The following is a 7,183-nucleotide window of genomic DNA, read 5'->3' as shown; positions in this document are numbered from 1 at the left end:
TTAAGACTCGCCTCTTGAGTATTGCTTCTCTCCGCTGTCAGGGTGAATTTGTTGACATCTATGTCTCAAACACATAACACATTGACTACAATCTGAGACCCTCTATTGTTATGCACTTTTGCATTGTCAAAAAAGTGTTTAACAAAGTTGTTACTGAGTCTCGCAAATGTGCTAGTGGAAAGAGACTGCACTTTGACTCAGTTAATAGATTTAAAAGCTGCAGTAGTCTTGTCACAGTGCCACACATGCATCGTCACTCAACTAACAGCTTTAAGGGTGGTAACAGACAATCAAGCTGAACTGCCACACAGAATTGTATCTAGACTAAACTAATAGATTTAAAATCCGCATCAAGCTAGTGGGTACCATGCAAATGGAGGATAGGCAATGCAAAGCAGCATCAGAAATGCTAGCAGCATCAGAAATGCTATAACACCCTTGGGGCTGTCATAAAGCCAGATGGCAGTCACCCCAGGGCTGTACTGATGGGCAGCTTTAATAGGTGTAAGGCCACTGCACTGTTACAAAAGCAGCATTTGAAGCTTCATATATTACAAAACATTTGATCACATCTGTCTGATCATACACCAATTTATATATTTTCCAAACGGATGTCAAGATTCACTTCTCAAACTTTATTCTCAAGGTGAATTTCTTGACATCCATTTCTTGAACATATAATAAATCAGTTACAAACAAACACTTTGTCACAATCCTGTATATAATTCATGACAAGGACTTTGTATGCAGAAAGATGGTCAGCATAAAGGCTTGTTATGTCGCTTTGGCACCAAATGCAAACCAGCAAACAACATATGAAACACAGTGAGCTCCAGTGTCACAAGGTAAGCAAAACAACACCGACAAACTACTAATAAAATAAACAAGTGAACAAATAAAGGTAAAAAAAAATGCCTAAGTGCAAACTGGCAAACTTAGGAGCTTGGGTCAATAAACCATCTAGATTGTGAGCTGACTGAAAACTGGCCAGAAAAACCAGGCACATCTAAAGGAAAAAATATATATGAAATTAAGCCTTAAAATGCAATAAATACATACCATGCAGTACAAAATCAATTGTAATGAGTTTTACCAGTAAATTATACTGCTGATGGTGTGTATGAACAATCATGACTTTGCAGTCTTGACTGTTGAAGTAATAATTATTTGTACATAAATACTATTCAACATAAAGTTAATTGTAAAGTTTTATCAGCAAATTATATTGCTTAAGGCTATACCTCTCAACTGTCCAGATTTTTTGCCTCATATTTTTGCCCTGTTCCTCATAAAATTTGTGATTTTCTGGGTAACTACTTGGATGATCTGAGGTTCGAAGTCACAAAATAATTTTATACATTTGTGTTTCAGACTTCATATCCTTCAGAAAAATGCATGCTAAGACAAATCCTGTTCTTGCAACTTTCTAAGTTAATAAAAGTATTTAAAGTGCGTCCCTATTTTGGGCTTTTGTTCCCCATTCTCTTAGACTTTGTCCAGATTTTTTTTGTGCTTGAGGTTGAGTATGCACAATCACGATTTCTCAGTCTGGAATCGTCTGGTGATAGTTATTTGTACATCTCTATTGGAAGTATAATTTTGTGGTAAAAAAACAAATGCTGCAAGATTTTTTTGTTAATTAAATAATAAAAAAAAAAATCTTTCCTTCGAGCCGGAATTGAACCAGCGACCTAAGGATAGCTGACACAGTTATTTGTACATCTCTATTGGAAGTATAATTTTGTGGTAAAAAAAAACAAATGCTGCAAGATTTTTCTGCAAGATTTTTTTGTTAATTAAATAATAAAAAAAAAATATTTCCTTCGAGCCGGAATTGAACCAGCGACCTAAGGATAGCTGACACATTTCTCTACAGTCCTCCGCTCTACCAGCTGAGCTATCGAAGGGGATGGTAAAACGCTTGCCAAAACTCTATATCACTGTATCAACTCAGGTAGTAAAACTGATCGTTTCCGTTTCACTAAATCTTTATAAAGATATATTTAGCTATTTTGCAGTTGCCTGGCATTTAAAAATCGTTTTCTTAAGTTATAATTAAAAAATAATAATACTTCAAAAAAATCGTCTTCTTAAGTTAGAATTAAAAATAATAACACTCAATCATTTTCAACAGTACACTAAAAACTTCACTAAATACGTTTTTTTTCTGCTGCCACAGATGTAACCAAGGTAAAACTGTGCATTTTACAAACTGTAACTAGTTGAGGAGTGCCTTCTGTGTGACGAGTCTGCACGTCCTCCCCGCGGTTGGGTGGGCGTTCGAAAGACATGCGTGCCTTCGTTGAAGGTTGAACGTCGAGCTGGCACCTCGGCGTTCGTGAAAATCTACTGCCAGCATTAGCGGACCAGAGTTCCGGTGTGGCGACCCCTAACCGGGAAAAGCCGAAAGACAACAACATCAACTAGTTGGGGCTGTTCTCCGGAAGAGTTACAAAGTTGCTGTCTTAGTACACAGATCCTTATGCTTAAAGAAAGACCACCAATAATAAAGTAATGAAACTTATTTCAGAAATCCATATAAATAAAATACAGCAAAATCGAGCTGTTGTAACATAGTATGTAAAATGTTTCCAAAAATAAAAATTAGTACTAGCCCGGCTAGCTCAGTCGGTAGAGCATGGGACTCTTAATCCCAGGGTCGTGGGTTCGAGCCCCACGTTGGGCGAAATTTTTTTAGTGCTACGATATTCTATTTTATAGCAGTTATCATACGTGACGATTTAGAGATAAAGTCAGTAAAAACTCCACTTTACAATTCACGAGAGGTGGGGAGTTTTCATATTGTTAATATTATTCTCTGTTTACCAATGTGTTCTATGGACAAATGTAGGTAAACCATGTTGACCCACTGACACTATGTGTATCCGCTTTATTTTGCAGAGCACATATATATATTAATGATTAACCACTAACGGGCTAAGAAACGCATAGTATTTTTATCCGTCATAAAACCAGGGAACTCGGCTTGCAGGACCCAATAATTTCGAAACCGCAACACATTGCCGTTAGGGTTTGCTCCTGGGACAGACGATAGAGAATTTATAGTTGTATTGAATAAGTAAACAATCATAGTGGAAGTAATTCCATTTTTGTTATTTGTTTGTGAAGATGGATAACTTGGTTTCCATGGTGCTACAACCTTCTCAAGTTTCGAGTGTTTGCTTGATTAGATCTTACAGTTACTTCGATAGGTTTTGTCATAACATTGCGAGTAATGAAACTGCCTTTGAAATTTAATACAACACTGCAGCTTGATTTATCCTAGCTGTACACGTACAACCGGTCGTTATAACACTGCAAACAGTAAAACTGCTGCTAATGATATTCGATTTGTATATAATGTTGCATTTGCAGGTGGAAATTCTCCCAATTCGGTTGTGCCATACAACTTAGTAAAAGTGTAAAACTGAATAAACTGCATTCGTGAACCTTTCAATAGGATAATGATTCGTTACCAGGTCGTGAAGTGATCGTTATTATCTGTGTCGAAAGCTCGAAATTACAAGAACCCTGTTTATTATTACAACTAAGGTAAGATAGAATATAGTTTAAGAAGCAAAAGTTTAGTTTTCCCCCTTTTTTATTTAACTGCACCATGCAGACGTTGTGTTCGATATATGGACAGCAAGGCCCTCGGTAATTGGTTTTTCCACTGTAGTAATTAGTTACTTAACACAAATCCTATCCATATAACCAGAAACAGATGTATGTGTTGTTATTCTTGCTAATCTGGGTTTTGAAGCACTAACGTGTAGCTAAAATGCACATATTTTTCGAGCCATTAAATAAGTAAAAGGAGCCGAATTTCACCTCTTCCCCTGAAGTAAATATTTCCATCATTTTCTTAACTGCTAGCGGAATGTGTGTCGATTCTGCAAAGTTCTAAAAGGGCGACTTACAACCCCTGGTACTCCTAATTGCGTGGTTTAAAACGGGCCGAACACAGTACCAACCTCTGCATTTTTTTTCTCTTTGGAGGTTAATTCATTATTATTGTAATATGTACGCGCGCCACATGTATCTTTTCTGTTCGGAAGTGATTTCGGTGTCCTAGCTCGACAATACAGTTAAATTACCTGGGTTGTTAAAAAAGACCTCATTATTATTAGTCTATCACAGGGAGGGTCCAGTGCAAATTAAAGCCTGGAGCACCAGAGCAACGGTTGTAATGGTACATCAAGAGGCGATCGTGGTTAGAAACATTCATAGTGGCCAGATTCCACACTGGATGCCTTGAAACAGGTTCAACAGCCCCATCTTAGGCGTTTTTTTAAATGCCCTTTGCTCTCAATTATAGGGGAAAAAATCACAATATAAGTTATGGATCTCGGCACACAAACTGCGTCGACCATGTGGATGTTTAATTTGAATGACAGTTTTGTTTTATTCATTGTTTTTACGTGTTCACTGATGAAACTCGAATTTTGGAATTGTGATGCTGCTGTTGGGGTAGTATTTCTAAAGTGTGTGTTACGTGTTTTAAGTACGCTCTGAAACTTCCCGAGCCCTTTGTGAAGAAGGTGAATTCGGCTGTTTAAAATGCTTCATTTTTGCAACAAATTTTAACGACCAGTCTACCACTGGTTGGGGACTGAGTTGTCACCTATCCTGTCCCTCTTTGCGCTGGACAGTCCCTATATGGGGGGTGGTGTCCTGCCTAAAAACAGAAAAAAATCGTGACTATCCTGAAATTTCCGGACAAAAAAAATTGTGTTTCCTGTAATAGTTGAGTAAAATAAATCAATTAGTTTGTAACTGAGGTTTAATGCAAAAATGTGGTGTACTTTTTGCACTGGTTGCGGGTATGGATTGTCCTTCAAAGTATTAATTTTCATAAGAAGATGGGAATATGAACAGGTAGCAACCCTACTGAGAGCTATAAAGGTACTGTTTAGTCATACGACTCAACGTCTTAGCACTAGAAATCTAGACAAAGCCAAAAATAATTGTGTGTGTGGGGGGGCAAAACTAGGGACATATTTTAAATATCGCTTTTACAAACTTAGAAGTTGCTAGAATAACAGGGTTTGTGGTGGCATACATTTTTCTGAAGGATATGAAGTTTGAAACTTAAATGCATGTCATTATCAGTGACTTCAGTCCTCAATGACTTCCCATAAAACCACAAATGTTATGAGGAACCGACCAAAATTGTGAGACAAAAATCCTGACAGCTGAGAAGTATGTGTTTAGTAAAATGGGTGATGACCCCTTAATTGACCTAACTCCTAGTTGGTTTTCTGCTGCATTGTTTGGCAGAGTTAACGCAACTCTTCACTAAGACATAACTATTGAGGAATCTTGGTGGTGTCATTATGTCTGGTATTTTGCAGTTTATTTTACATACCTGTTTGCTGTCCCTGATTTTTGACTCAAATTGTAGCTGTGTACTTCTTGATCCCTCTCAAAACTGGTGACTTTTGGTGAAAAGGTGGTGAATTATACTTAAATAACTACAATAATTAGAGTTATAAACTTTTTGGGTCTATGAGAGAGTGGTGATTGGAGCAGATTTCAGTGGGCATGCTGATGAAGGGAACAAAGGAGATGAGGAAGTGATAGGTGGGTGTGGTGTTAAAGGAATGCAGAAGGTCAGATGGTAGTAAATTTTGCGAAAAGGATGGACATGGCTGTGATGAATACGTATTTTAACAAGAGGGAGGAGCATAGGGTGACATACAAGAGTGGAGGAAGATGCACACAGGTGGATTATATCTTATGTAGGAGGGCCAGTTTGAAGGAGATTGGAGACTGTAAAGTGGTGACCGGAGAAAGTGTAGTTAGGCAGCATAGGATGGCGGTTTGTAGGATGACGTTGATGATCAAGAAGAGGAGGAGGAGTGTGAGGGCAGCACCAAGGATCAAATCGTGGAAATTGAAAAAAGGGTAATTGTGAGGTGGAGTTCAGGGATGAGTTAAGACAGGCACTGGGTGGCTGTGAAGAGTTACCAAATAGCTGGATAACTACAGCAGAGCTAGTAAGGGAGACTGCTAGAAAGGTGCTTGGTATCACATCTGGACAGAAGAAGGACGACTAGGAGACGTGGTGGAATGAGGAAGTACAGGAGAGTATACAGACAAAGAGGTTGGCAAAGAAGAAGTGGGATTGTCAGAGAGATGAAGTAGACAGGAGTATAAGGAGATGAGGTGCATGGCAAAGAGAGAGGTGGCGAAGGCTAAGGATAAGGCATATGAAGAGTTGTATGAAAGGTTGGACCCTAAGGAGGGAGAAAAAGACCTGTACTGATTGGCTAGACAGAGGGACCGAGCTAGGAAAGATGTGCAGCTGGTAAAGGTGATAAAGGATAATGAGGGAAACATACTCACAAGCGAGGAGAGTGTGTTGAGATGGAAAAAGTACTTTGAGGGGTTGATGAATGAAGAGAATGAGAGGGAGAGAAGGTTGGATGATGTAGGGATAGTGAATCATGAAGTACAATGGATTAGCAAGGAGGAAGTAAGGATAGCTATGAAGAGAATGAAGAATGGAAATGTTGTTGGCCCAGATGACATACCTGTGGAAGCATGAAGGTGTTCAGGTGAAATGGCAGTGGAGTTTTTAACCAGATTGTTTAATGAAATCTTGAAAGTGAGAGGATGCCTGAGGAATGGAGAAAGTGTTTTGGTACCGATTTTTTTAAGAATAAAGGTGATGTGCAGAGCTGTAGTAACTACAGAGGGATTAAAATGATCAGTCACAGCATTAAGTTATGGGAAAGAGTAGTGGAAGCTAAGTTAAGAAGGGACGTGATGATTAGTGATCAGCAGTATGGTTTCATGTTGGGAAAGAGCACTACAGATGCGATGTTTGCTCTGAGAGTGTTGATGAAGAAGTATAGAGAATGTCAGAAGGAGTTGCATTGTGTTTTTGTAGACTTAGAGAAAGCATATGACAGGGTGCGTAGAGAGGAGTTGTAGTATTGTATGAGGAAGTCAGGAGTGTCAGAGAAGTATGTAAGAGTGATACAGGATATGTACGAGGGTAGTGTGACAGTGGCGAGGTCTGCGGTGGGAGTGATGGATGCATTTAAGGTGGAGGTGGGGTTACATCAAGGATCAGCTCTGAGCCCTTTCTTATTTGCAATGGTGATGGGCAGGTTGACAGATGAGATCAGACAGGAGTCCCCGTGGGTTATGATGATTGCAGATGACATTGTGATCT

General features: G+C 38.9%; 2 non-coding genes across 2 annotated transcripts; one reads left to right on the top strand and one right to left on the bottom strand.

Moving 5' to 3' along the window:
• Positions 1-1,819: 1,819 nt before the first annotated feature.
• TRNAY-GUA lies at positions 1,820-1,907 on the bottom strand. The gene is given in 2 exon segments: positions 1,820-1,855; positions 1,871-1,907. It is a non-coding gene; the product is annotated as a tRNA-Tyr (tRNA).
• A 706-nt stretch (positions 1,908-2,613) lies between these two features.
• On the top strand, positions 2,614-2,686 carry TRNAK-CUU. The gene has a single exon. It is a non-coding gene; the product is annotated as a tRNA-Lys (tRNA).
• The last annotated feature ends 4,497 nt before the right edge of the window (positions 2,687-7,183 follow it).

The sequence above is a fragment of the Protopterus annectens genome, chromosome 6.part0, assembly GCF_019279795.1.
Source record: "Protopterus annectens isolate FY-2018-M chromosome 6.part0, PAN1.0, whole genome shotgun sequence".
In the NCBI taxonomy this organism is placed as follows: domain Eukaryota; kingdom Metazoa; phylum Chordata; order Ceratodontiformes; family Protopteridae; genus Protopterus; species Protopterus annectens.
Note: the sequence above shows the minus strand (reverse complement) of the source record. Positions and strands in the feature narration are given on the sequence as shown.